Source organism: Nomascus leucogenys, chromosome 10 (assembly GCF_006542625.1).
Source record: "Nomascus leucogenys isolate Asia chromosome 10, Asia_NLE_v1, whole genome shotgun sequence".
NCBI classification, from domain to species: domain Eukaryota; kingdom Metazoa; phylum Chordata; class Mammalia; order Primates; family Hylobatidae; genus Nomascus; species Nomascus leucogenys.
In genome coordinates, this window is record NC_044390.1 from 94,485,878 (window position 1) to 94,500,132 (window position 14,255).

At 42.5% G+C, this 14,255-nt stretch overlaps 1 pseudogene; it reads right to left on the reverse strand.

Annotated features, from left to right (window-relative positions):
- Positions 1-13,642, reverse strand: part of LOC105740361 — a 43,037-nt pseudogene extending 29,395 nt beyond the window's left edge.
- Between the last annotated feature and the right edge of the window lie 613 nt (positions 13,643-14,255).

Genomic DNA, 14,255 nt, shown 5'->3' on the forward strand with positions numbered 1-14,255 from the left:
CATTATCTGTCTGAAAGCTTAACCAAAGAATTCAGTGGCTCTGCATTCTTTTTCCTTAAAGTAAGCTAAAAATGGTTCCTTTTTAACTTCCCTTGTTGGAATATAAAAAGGACAAACCTACTCCATCTTCCACATGACAGCCCTTGAAAGACTTAAAAAGAGCTGTCAGTTCTCCCTCTGTACCTTACCCCCAGGCCTTTTCTTCTCGGCATCAGGCTATACACTCTCACTTCCTTCAGGCAATTCTACTGTGATTTGATTTCAAAAGCCTTCAGCCCATGGACACTCTTCAGCAGAACACAATCTGACTTCCCATTGTTCTGCTTATGACCTAGAAAGAATTCTCTGTTGGAGTGACAGAGTGAGGGCTATCATCTGTTGCTCATTTTTTATGGAGACCAGTGTAAAAGAAATATCTCACATCGCTCTGAAATCTACTGTCAGAAAGCCAGTGGCACAAATGTGACAAGAAATGACAAGTGCCCCTCACCCTCAGTGTGGAAGGCGAGAGGGAGTGGTGGAGATTACAGTGAGCTCGAGTGGTGGGGAGTGGAGAGCTTCTGTAGACAACGGGTCCACTCCAGATGATGTTGACAGGCAGGAGTATGGGCCCAGGACAACCTAACCACATGGTGTTTCAAGAGGAGCTCAGAATCCAGACGTGAAATTAACAATGTTTGCATGCTGGAAGTGGATTCAAATTTTAAAAAGTCAAACACACACATACACCCTTCTGGACCAGATCTGGCATGGAGTACAGCAGCGTTGCCTGTGCTGGGACCACGCTCTGATTAATGCTGATGAAGATCACATCAGCCTCATGGCAGCCTCTTCATTTGATTCATTGGATCTTACTATTTATAAAGATGCCAAGATTTTTTCACACAGATGCTGCTCTTATGCTGCATATTTTAAAATTAATGAAAACTTTCTTAAACTAAAAGTAGGACTTTTTATCCTTCTTCCACTTGCCAGACTAGGTTGAGGTTCCAGTCTCTGAAAATTATTTTATTCTCCCAGATTCTGGACTCTTTAACAATTGCATCCTCTGTCTTCTCCAAAGTCGTACCAATCCTGAGATCAAAACTGCAAGCCAAGGCCCAGTGCGGTGGCTCACGCCTATAATCCCAGCACTTTGGGAGTCCGAGGTGGGCAGATCACTAGTTCAAGAGATGGAGGTGTTAATGCTGAAAACCTGAAATCAACAGAAAGGAATGCCGGGGTTACTATGATAAGGAGTAGAGGGTCCAAAGATTTATCATACAGATGATGCCTGCAGGTAGCAAGCTTCAGAAAGAATATGGCCAACATGGTGAAACCCCCTCTCTATTAAAAATACACGTGGTGACACGTGGCTGTGGTCCCAGCTACTCAGGAGGCTGAGGCAGGAGAATCACTTGAACCCAGGAGGCAGAGGTTGCAGTGAGCCCAGATCGCACCACTGCACTCCAGCATGGTGACAGAGCAAGACTCCTTCTCAAAAAAAAAAAAGTGCAAGCCAAAAATAAAATCCTAAGGCCCGGAAATCATCTGAATGGACCCCTCTCCTCAGCCAAGGGCATCCCAAAGTTGGTTCAGGCCATGAAGGGAAGCAGGTCAGACATGCATCGTGATACCCTCCTCCCTTTTGGAATCCAGGAAAAGCTGAACAGCATTAACATCAACACAAACCTTAAGTCTGATAAGAAACATTTACAATCTATTCTTTCTGAAGCTTGCTACCTGCAGGCTTCATCTTCATGACAAATCTTTGACTCCTCTATCATAGTAACCAGACATTCCTTTCTGTTGATTTCAGGTCTTTAGATAGTAACTTAACTCTTTCAACCAATTGCCAATTAGAACATTTTAAAGTCTACCTATAACTTGGCCCCCCTCCCTTGACTTCGAGTTGCCATTGTCCTGCCTTTCCAGATCCAACCAATGTACATCTTCTAGGTATGGATTGATGTATTATGCCTCCCTAAAAAGCATAAAAGCAAGCTGTACCTCGCCAACATCAGGCACTGGGCGCATCCTTAACTTTGGCAAAATAAACTTTCTAAATTGATTGAGATCTGTCTCAGATACTTTTGAGTTCACAAATGCTGATATTCTCTTCATATCACCACAGTTTTCATTTTTCCAAATTCACACTTTCTCCCTTTGCTGTATCCCAATCCACAGAATTTCCTCAGTCCACACTTTTCTTGCAGAAGCTCCATAAGGTCCTTGCTATCCGTGGAGTATCTTCCTTGGGGATTGTTCAGCATTTCCTGAACTGACATGAGAGTGAAAATTCCACAGACTGGGGAGTGCTCCAAAAGGTGCTACTGAGGGTTCACACTGTCCTCAATGACCTGGCATATCACAAGGTCAACACTAAGGAAAGCACAGCTTTGAGGATGAGTCCATTCCTCAAAGAGTCCTGGCAACATGCATCATTAATATGGGCAGTACAACTTGGAAAACTGCAATACATCTGATTAATTAAGTCCCCTCAATTTATACAGGCCAGGATTTGAACAGAACCTGGACCTAGAATGGTGATGAAGCAGCCTCCAAGTTTGGTGATTTGCAAACTCAGTATGTTCTCCTGGAGATCAAGCTTCAGTTTCTGCCAAGAAATTCCCATATTCACGTAGCTACAACAGTGACCATGCAGCACATAACTCCTGTTCTCCAAAGTGACGTATCTGTCAGGTTGGGGAGAGGGCATTCAGTATGTTTCTGTAGAATGGAGACAATTAAGTACAGTGCATAATGGAATCCAACTCTCCAAGAGCTTGGATTTGCCTCCTTTAGGGTGGAATCTCGAGGGCAAGAGATTGAGTTCTCTACCATGTGGGGCTCCACACCAGACTCTCTGGAGGGGACCTGCAGAGGCAAGTCATTTGTTTGGTCCATAGTAGCATCAGCCTGTAGATACAGTCTTTCTCTAAACACCACAATTCTTGGCTCCTTTGGTAATAACGCTATGGCAATGCTAAATAATGAATATTGTCAGAGGCAACTGAGAAAAATGAGTCATCAATTTTATTTTGCTCCTGAGCAGATGATTGCCTGTGACTTGGCTCAGACCTTTTTAAACTCCAAATATTTAAGGCCCTTGATTTGTTTAATTAAACCTGCCAGGAGCCCCAGAACTGCCAGGAGCTGCAGCACAGGGCTGCATAAAGTTGTTAAGCTATTTCACCTTCTGTCTCAGGAAGAATTAACTTCCCAAGCCCAGGAAACAGACTGTATAAAATTTGGGTTTCCTCAGGATTATTATCATTATTATTTTAAAAATTATACTTCACAGAAACAGCATTGTTTCTTTATGGAAACCATATCTGGCTTAAGGCACAGCCTCCCTGGAAGCCTTCACCAAGCTGTGATCTAAAACATGAACAAATCAACTGCTCTCAGATCTGCTCTACCATGGGAGAATACCCTAAAGGCTTTTCTGCCTACCATGAAGTTCTTAAGACTGAAACCAAGTTTCAGTGAACCTCTAAACAGGATCCAGTGGAATGGCATGAAGGACTTAGCTCAGCATTATTGTATTTGTCTAAAATGAATGAATAGATTGAACCTGGAGGTTCTCTTAGCAACTTAAAGGAGAAAAGATGATTCTAAAATTTTAAATCCTTTCTCCATGAGGTCTCTGTTAGAAAAAAAAAGAAAATAGGTGGGAACATGAATTTGGGTTGTTCAGACACCTGCAAAGAAGAAGAAAACAAAAATGGGCTGATTTCTGGCTGAATTTAGGACCATAAATCCAGCTAATTGGAATAATAATAATTAAAAAAACAGCAGAAATGTCCCATGACTCAATTTCCTCAACTGTGATTAACCTAATATAAGGATTACCAGTGGATAATATTATATTAGGTTAGTTGTCACATGGATGAATGTTTTTTAATAGTCATTGAGTTTCATGCATATGGTGAGTGAGGGAAGGAAGGAATGTAGAAGGGAGGGAGGGAATTCTTTTTGCTGGAGATTAAGGGTCAGGGATTCCCCTTTCAAGGGAGAGGGAAGCAGCATCGCTTGCTGCAGCTGCCTGCTGATTCCAGGGAGACTCTGTATTCAGTCTTTTCCTCCTTCATGAGGTCATTCTGGCCTCCAGCCCTTTAGAGCATGTGATACTCAGTCAGAATGACACCTTGGAGAAAAAAGAAGGGGTGACAAAAAGCTCTGAACACTTAGGACATCTGTAGATAAATCCCCCCTTACCTTAATGACGTCTTCATCAGCAGACTTGCATTCCACAGACTCAGACACATCGACCACAGAACCATCCTCCTGGACCCTCACGACTTTGACAGGAACCGAAACAGGCTTTCTAGTAAGAATGGTGGTGTTCAAAACCTCAGTGTCCTAAACAGGAGAGGAGAGGGCTCAGATCAGCAAATGGGGCGAGGGGGAGAGGGGTGTCCACCACTGGGGCGAGGGGGAGAGGGGTGTCTACCAAGCTCCCTACTGTCTTCATTCTCATTCCTTAATTTAGACAGTTGTCCGAATGGATGAAGCCATGAAGCACACACAAAATGGAAGGTTCCAAACAATCGGATGGCATTCCATCCCAGACTGAGATAATCAAACCTGATGGTTGGTTGGAATGTCTTCTCAGTACCCAGGTGCAGGGTCATTCTCCCTCTCCCTCACCTCAATGCCTCTCCCTTACTCCACCTCCCTCTACCCTCCATCTCACAGACTCACACATAGCACACGAGTTCCTTTCAGTATTTTCAAATCTTGGCTCAACAATCATTTGGGAAGTGACTACCTATATTCTGGACTTATTAACATAGTGAACATAGACTTCATTGTGATTTTAAATTAGGAAAGACAACAGCAGAAACAACAGAAGAGCACGAGTCGAACATTACAAACCTCGGCACACCCAAGCTGACCGCCACACCCCATCTCCTTGACACCTCCGGAACCCCCAGAGATCTCCCTCCAAACCCAGGTACTTCTACACACAAAGTGGTTAGTTTCTTTCTTCCTCTGATGGTCTCTTGGGGGTTCTGTAGTTTTTATCATGATAATTTATCTCAAATCTATCTACATCCTTCATCCACTCTACCAACTCCCACATTAAGCCATAATCTCTCACGTGGACAACTGATTTCTCTGTGTCCCCTTACAACCAAGACGTTCTTTTAAATATTTACATATATACATACATACATATATATATATCTATATATATATATAGATATATAATTCAGATTATTTATTTTAGCTGAAAACAAGTTAAAAACATTCAGCTTCTCATAAGGTAAAATCCAAACCTGCTGACATGGAGTGATCCATCCTCAGCCCACCTCTCTAGCTCTGTCTTGCTCCCTTCTCTCTGTCCATCACTGCAGTCTTCTTAGTTCTTCCAATAGCACAATCTAAATTCTGTCTTCTGAGCTTTCACATGCAGAGCCCTCCACCTAAACACCCCTGGCTGTGCTTTCATCCTTCAAATCTCTGCATGTATGTCCACTGCTCAGGAAAACGACATGTCTGTCTGCTCTTGGTGTGAGTTAAGACACTCCTATTACTAGGTTTCAAGGTATTTCCCTGCATGGTTGTTACCAAAATTGTAATTATATAATAACTTTTATGTTTATGATATTTACCATTTAGACACAATAGACTCTACACTCCATAAGGGCATGAGACAGCTCTGTGCTGAAAACCCAGGATGATATCTGGTGTGTGAAAAACAGAACAGTAAACAGGCCACATGTATGGGCTCTGGGAACGAGAACGCCTGGTTTTGAAATCAGCCTGCCCTCTGTTTCAGTGAAGATTGTGTGTATGTGTGTTGGGGGTTGGGGGATGAACATAAGAGATTACATTTTGGCCTGTGTTCTCTGCATTCTTGTGCCCTTTCCTTCTCCTGATTCTGGTGACCCTGTTGATTTACATGTCCAAGCCCTGACAGTAAATCACAATTATAGAAGCATTTTCTCTAACTCCTTCCTTGTGCCTTACAATGACCACTTCAGCAAAGCTCTGCTTAACTACAACTGTTATTTTGTTATCTTAAATAAGTCTACTTATATACATCTTGGCTAAATTAAAATTTAATAAAGCTTCAAGTTGCCACAGAACCAGCAAGCAAATGACCGCTGTTCAATTAAAACCTAAAACTGATTAGATAGCCACATTGAGAAAAATACTCCAGAGGAAAAGCGTAGAACTGTTGAAACTCAAGTCCACGTTAATGCCTTATTTAAACATGAATAAACTTTTTTGTGGGGTTTTGCTGTGAATTGGCTGGTGCCTTGGTGACTGCAGTGAGCAGTGAGAGTCTTAGCTGCAGGCTCTGGCTGCTTCCCAATCCTTTGGTCAGGCCCCATGGATGGATAGATGGATGGATGGATGGATAGATGGAGACAGAGAGAGGCAGAGCAGAGCAAGATGGAAGGAAAACCAGAGCAACATGGAAGGAAAACCAAAGCAGAAAAACAGATGAAGAATGAGGGAGGTATCGGGGAACCCACTCCCAATATTTCAACGTAGATTCTTTCTATTTTCCATAAGCATCAGCCAGCTGAGAAATAAAGAGAAAGAGTATAAAGAGAGGAATTTTACAGCTGGGCCGCCAGGGGTGACATTGCATATTGGTAGGACCATGATGCCCATCCGAGCCTCAAAACCAGCAGGTTTTTATTAAGGATTTCAAAAGAGGAGAGGGTGTACAAACTGGGAGTAGGTCACAAAGATCACATGCTTCAAAGGGCAAAAAGCAGAATAAAGGTCAAGATCACATGCTTCTGAGGAAATAGGACAAAGGGCAAAGGCAGACTCCTGATAAGGGTCTATGTACAGCGGTGCACATATTGTCTTGATAAACATCTTAACAGAAAACAGGGTTCGAGAGCAGAGAACTGGTCTGACCAAAAAATTACCAGGATGGAGTTTCCCAATCCTAATAAGGCTGAGGGTACTACAGGAGACCAGGGTGTATCTCAGTCCTTATCTCAACTGCATAAGACAGATGCACCCAGGGGCCGTTTATAGACCTCCCTCCAGGAGTGCATTCCTTTCCCAGAGTATTAATATTAATATTCCTAGCTAGGAAAAGAATTTAGCAATATCTTCCCTACTTGCACATCCATTTATAGACTCACTGCCAGAAGAAAAAAATGGCTCTTTTTGCCCAACCCTGCAGGTGGTCAGACCTTATGGTTGCCTTCCCTTGCTCCCTAAAAATCGCTGTTATTCTGTTCTTTTTCAAGGTGCACTGATTTCATATTGTTCAAACACAAATGTTTTACAATCAATTTGTACAGTTAACACAATTATAGCGGTCCTGAGGTGATGTACATCTTCAGCTTATGCAGATAATAAGATTAAGAAATTAAAGTTAAGACAGGCATAAGAAATTATAAGAGTATTATTTGGGAAGTGATAAATGTCCATGAAATCTTCTTGTTCCTCTGCCACGGCTCTAGCCAGTCCCTCTATTTGGGGTCCCTGACTTCCCACAACAGGGAGGGAGAAAGGGTGAGAGAGAGAAAGCAGATATCCATATAAAGAGACCATATAAGCTTAAATTATTCAGAAATAGACGGAGAGAGAGAGAGAAATATAGAGAGAGAACAGCTGGGAAATAAACTGAGGAAAAGCATAAGGATAGAGACAGTGAGAAGCAAACGGAGAAAGGCAGAGAGCTATGGAGGCAGCGACATGGAGGCAGCCAGGCTGAAAATTGCAGGTGGAAAGTCAAAGGTAGCAAGCAAGCAAGAACAAAGAAATGGAGAGAAAGGTCTTGACATCTTACAAGTCAGAGAACTCAGTGCTCTGAAAAAAGTGAATAGCCTTTGGCTTCATGAAAGGAATGCAGGTGCAGTCAAAGCCTGTTGATGGGTGTGTTCTGTGATTGTTCAGCTGAGGCTGAAGTAGCTCCGGCCCATCACTGAGGCTCCTCTTCATAATGACAGGACACAGGAGAGAGCATCCCCCCAAACAAGGAGCACCTTAGGGATTTGCTACACTGTCATATCCACTGAGATTTTCTGTTGGCCACAGACTCGGGGACTAATCTGTCTCATAAACATAGATGCAAAAGTCCTCAACAAAATGTTAACCAAATCCACAACGTATAAAAAGAATTATACATCACAGCCAACAGGAATTAATCCTAGGTGTGCATGTCTAGCTCAACATTAAAAATCAATTAATGTAATACATTACAATAGGTTAAAAAAGAAAAAATATCACATCCTTATAGCAACAGATGCAGAAAAGCCATATGAAAAAATTCAACTCTCGTTCATAATTTGCAAACAAACGCAAAAATACTGTTGTTATACTAGGAATAGAGGGGGACTTCCTCAACTCAATAAAGAATATTTACATAAAACCTATAGCTAACATTGTACTTAATGGTGAGAAACCAGAAGCTTTCCCCCTAAGATCAGGAACAAGGCAAGGATGCACACCCTCACCACTGCTTTTCAGTTTCATACTGGAATTTCTAGGTAGCGCAGTATGAAAAGAAAATGAAATAAAGGAAATCGGATTGGGAAGGAAGAAGTTAAACTTTATTTACAGATGACACAATTATCTATGTAGAAAATCTGAAAGAGTCAACCAAAAGTGAACAAAAAAGGATACTGGAACTAATAAGCAATTATAATAACGTTGCAGGATATAAGGTTAATATACAAGTTTCAGTAAGTTTCCTACAAACCAGCAGTGAACAAGTGGAATGTGAAATTAGAAACATAATGCTATCTGCATTAGCACCCCCAAAAATGTAATACTTGGGTACAAATCTAACAAGATATGTATGAGATCTTTATGAGGAAAACTGCAAAATTTTGATGAAAAAAAGAACTACATCAGTGGAGAGATATTTCATGTTCATGTACAGAAAGATTCAATATTGTCAGGATGTCAGTTCTTCTCAACTTGATTTGTAGATTTAATGTAATCCCAATCAAAATTCCAGCAAGTTATTTTGAGGATATCCACAAATTGGTGCTAAAGTTTATATGGAGAGGCAAAAGACCCAAAATAGTTAACACAATATTGAAGGAAAAGAATAAAGTTGGGGAACTGGCAGTACTTGACCTCAAGAATTAGTATAAAGCTACAGTAATCAAGATAGTGTGGTATTGGCAAAATAGTAGACAAATAGATCAATAGAACAGATCAGAGACCCAAGAAATGGATACACATCAATATAGTCAACTGATCTATGACAAACAAGCAAATGAAATACCATTAAAATGATAGTCTTTTCAATAAAAGTTGCTCGAACAACTGAGCATCCACATGCAAAAAATGAATCCAGACACAGACTTTACACCCTTTTTAAAATTAACTCAAGATGAATCACAGACCTAAATATAAAATCCAAAAGTATAAAGTTCCTAGAAGGTAACACAGAAGAAAATCAACATAATGTTGGGTTTGCCTATGACTTTTTAGATATAACACCAAAGGAATGATCCAAGAAAGAAAAAGTTAATAAAATAGACTTTATTAAATTTTTTTAAAAAATCTGTTCTGTGAAAGACACTGTTAAGGGAATAAAATAATAAGCCACAGACTGGGAGAGAATATTTGCAAAATGCCTGTATGAAAAAATATTATTGTACAAATTATACAAAGAACTATTAAAACTCAAGGATAAGAAAACAACCCAATTAGAAAATGGGCCCAATATCTTAACCGACACCTCACCAGAGAGGGTATACATATGTCAAATAAGCACATGAAAAGATGTTCCACATCACATGTCATCAGGGAAATGAAAGCGAAAGCAACAATTAGATACCACTTCACACCTATTAGAATAGCAAAAATCCAAAACACTGGCAACACCAAATACTGGTGAGTATGTGGGGAAATAGGAACTCTCATTTATTGCTAGTGGGAATGAAAACGGTACAGCCACTTTGGAAGAGAGTTTTGTGGTTTCTTACAAAGCTAAACATTTTCCTATCGTATAAGCCAGCAGTTGTGCCTCTTGGCATTTACCCAAAGGAGCTGAAAATGTACATCACAGAAAAACCTACAGGGATGTTTATGGCAGCTTAATTCATAATTGCCCAAACTTGGAAGCAATCAAGGTGTCCTTTGGTAGGTGAAGGGACAAATAAACTGGTATATCCAGACAATGATAATGAGCACTAAAAGGAAATGAACTATCAAGCCATGTCTCCAAGTATGGACAAAATGCTGCATATTACTAAGTGAAAGAAGCTAGCCTGGAAAAGCTACATAACATACATTTCCAAATATAAGATGTTCTGGAAAAGGCAAAACTATGGAGACAGTAAAGAGATCAGTGGTTGCCAGGGGTTTCAAGAAGGAAGGGATGAAGAGGATGAGCATAGAGGATTTTTAGGGCAGTGAAAATTAATACAACTCTCATTTCCTTTCCTGAGTCATAATACTTATTAGTCTATAAACCTTAGGAGGACTCAAAGTTTTGCATTAGTCCATTTCACACTGCTAATAAAGACATAATGGAGACTGGGTAATTTACAAAAGAAAGAAGTTTAATTGGACTCACAGGTTTACACAGCTGGGGAGGCCTCACAATCATGGCAGAAGGCAAGGAGGAGCAAGTCACATCTTACATGGATGGCAACAGGCAAAAAGAGCTTGTGCAGGGGAACTCCTCTTTTTAGAACCATCAGATCTCATGAGACTTATTCACTATCAGGAGAACAGCACAGTAAAAACTTGCGGCCAAGAGACAATTGCCTCCCACTGGATCTCTCCCACAACACGTGGGAATTCAAGATGAGATGTGGGTGGCGACACAGCCAAACCATATCAGCTTTCATTTGTGCCTTTGAAAAGTTAGTCCAGAAAATATTAGCCCATTTTCATGAGAAATGAGAGTGTTAACTTTGCTGTTCCAACAAGTACTTCTCTCTGATCCAATGCTGTCAAAGGCACTTCTCCAGGATGTGCCATTGGCTAAAAAGTAGGGTGGAAAGGGATTGATGGTCCAAGATAGCTGATTTATAACACCCTGCCAGGCCATCCACAATGTTGGGATGGATGGTGACTCTGCCAGTTGCTGGGACAGAATGAAAATGAGAATATTTATGCCAACATGGGAGCAGGAACCCAAATGCAGCTGAGTGATTTCTTCTCAGGTAACTTCCTGTGCAAAGGGGGCACCCATTGAGCAGTGCAGACATTTGACTTGAGCTAATACTATTACCAGTAGGGGGAAAAACCCATCCTCTTACTTGATACTTCAATTTAAGGAGTTGCTTTTGATATCAGGAGGCAGAAGAAGCATGACTGAAGGTTAGAGAGTTACTGAACTCAATGATTTAGATGGTAACGTTCAGCGTTCTCACTGATGTCCAGAGCTGATGTAATTTCAACATTTATTTGTTTTGATAAATTTTGGAAATTATTTTTGAATGGTCATAATCCCAAAGAGAGGAAAGAGTGACTTATTAAAAATTTCAAGGAAGACGAACACTGGCTATGCTCAGACACCTAAGGTCAGATAAACACTGGCCCTAAATCTTCTCTCTCTTCTGTCCAGGGAACTTGACCCCTGAGCCCGCTCTGACCACTTCCAGCTGGAGCTGACCCCACCCACAGCTCCTGAGATGCATTCGGGGACCCAAGCCAGCAGCCAATCAGCACCTGGCATTCCTTGGGCCCCAGTGATTGGTTCATGGTCTGGCACATGACCACAGCTGGACCAGTCAGATGGGGCTTCCTGTAGCTGGGAGAGCACAGCCTCCCTGACCCCAGGTCCTCGGCAAGCCCCAGGTCTGACGCTGGAAGCGGCCTCTGACTTGGGAGTGACTTCCTCGCATCAAGAAGCGGGAGCCCAGAGAGGCTGACAGTGCCAGGTTCAAACTTAGAGCCATGGGCTCCCAGTCGTTTCCACTGGGTTCTTTCTCACACGTGGAGCCGCCTACAGGTTCCTGTCTCATCTAATTTGCAGGTGGACTCAGGAACAAGGACGGGCTGAATTCAGCCACCGCCTCATTTAATGTGGAGCCATCATTCAGGACGTGCGTCTTCACAGGAGACGAAGCCAGCCTTCCTGTGTGTGGCATAGCGGGAGCCCCAGTCTACATAATTGACTCCAGCAATTTCCTCTCCTAACGACACCTGCCACTCTCCTCCCTACCCTGAAAGTAATGGAGACTCAGGTTCCACAGCCACCATGCCGTTCACACCACCTTCATGTCAAGAGGGTCACAGCATCCCCGGGAGGTCAGCAGGGAAGGTCCCAGCATCCCCATCACACAGAGGAGGAAGTTGAGGCCAGGAGGGTGTCTAGCCAGTTCAAGATTACAAAATCTTCCCAGGGCAAGAACCTGCATCTTCTCTATTCTAGGTAAATATTTCTGTTGGGGAATTATTATTATTATTACTATTATTATTATTATTATTTCTCTTAATAAAAAGTAAGACGTACTGTTTCCCAACACTGCACCTGCGCTACAGCACTGTAGCAAAGGGAACAAACTTTAGGATCATTCTTGACCTAGAATTCTGGGCCTACCACTAACCAGGTGACCTTGTGTGAGATGCCATTTTATTATTTGAAAATAGGGTGTATATTCTTACAGTAATGTCAGGATGGAATACCAGAGTCTACGTAAACTCACACACACTATCCTTGTCCTTCTGAGCCTTTACATTTGCAGTTCCCTCTGCCTGGCACCCTCTACCCTCAGATCTCGGCGTGCCTCATCCCTCTTTTGTGCAGGTTTCAGCACCAACACCACTTCCTCTGACAGGTCTTCCCAGATCCTCTCTCTAGAGTCCTTCAGCCCACTCACACCCAGCCATCTCTCTACTCCCCTACTTCCTATCTTTTCTTCATGACGTCTGTCCCCATCTCATTGCCAGACTTAAATCACATCGATTTTTCTGCATGATTGTCTGTCTCCTCCACTAGAATGTCAGCTTTGTGTGGCCAGGGCCAGCTCCCTTCCTCCCTCCTCCCGTTCACCACTGTATGCCCAGTACTTAAGTGTGTGGCATGTAGTAGATCCATAGCAAAGATGGGTTGAAAGTTTGAATTCATGAACTAATGAACTGCTTAACACAGTTCCTGGCCTCGAGTACATGTTCAACAAGTGGTAATAGTTATTATAAGTAATAATACTACTTTGCCTCTTCCTCAGAGGAAGAGGTCTTAGTCTTGGTAAAATATATAGGGACCCACTTACGTTAAATGGTTCCTGTTCACCCACCATGTCTCTGCAGCAGTAGGCAGCCCTGGCTTGTACTTGAGAAGTTAGCAGTACTCTCTAAACTGAGCTCCATCTTAGCAGGTAACCCACAAGCTTCCTAAGGACCTTTGCATGAGAGGGGCACTCGGGAGCTTTGGCTTTTCGCATCCTGTGCCCTAATGATGCAGAGATAGTCCCAAGCTTCTCAGGACCCTCTTGCCTTGCAGCTAGCAACTGCGTATTCCAAACTGCCCTGGGTAAGCACCATCATCCACTGTTCTACAGTGCTGTTTAGGACCCAGAACGAGTGCCCTCATCCACAACTGGGGAGGGCCTGCACGGGTCTTTCATGTGCATCGTCTGACACTGTTGATGAGGGCATCATTCTCTAATCCAGCTATCCCTTGTTCCCTGTGCTTAGGGAAATGAATTTCAAAGCCAGAACTGCTGGTGGCTTCCTCATAAATGGGCAGTTCCAGGCTCTGGGCCATTTTTGGTCCTGAGAAACCACAACAGTGACCAGCCTATATTCTTTGGTCCCAGACCTTAATGAACTGTCAGGATTTAGAAAGCCCAAATATTCACAGAAGAGCAGATATCATTTTCTGGGTGGTTAAGTGGGCCCGCCAAAGTATCCTTGTTTTCACTAAACTACTACTAATGTCAAAAGAGCCTGAATCTTTTATCAAGCTGTCAGTCCTCACTCTTTCCTTTCCCTGCCTTGCCCCACATCAGAACCCGAAAGCAAAAATGTCTGTGCACTGCTTCTCGTGGTGCTGGCATGAAGTTTGAACCACGTATGTCCTGGCAACACAAGGAAGGCCTATCCTAACCAGCATATAACCCAAGCTGGCCATCTGCCTCTGTGCTCCCAAAACATTTATGCAGCTGCTTGTAAGCCTGCCCTGATCTCCTCAGAAAACTTTGTTATGTAGTAAATCTTGTCATTCCTTCCTGCTTTGTGTGTGTTGGTGGAGGTGGCCAGAAATGGGGGTGCAACCAGCTCCATTGCCTTAATTTTACGAAAGTGATGGGTCTCTCACTTTCACTGTTGGGTCAAAGGGCTACTATATGTCTGTTAAAAAGAGATACTGGAAAATGTTA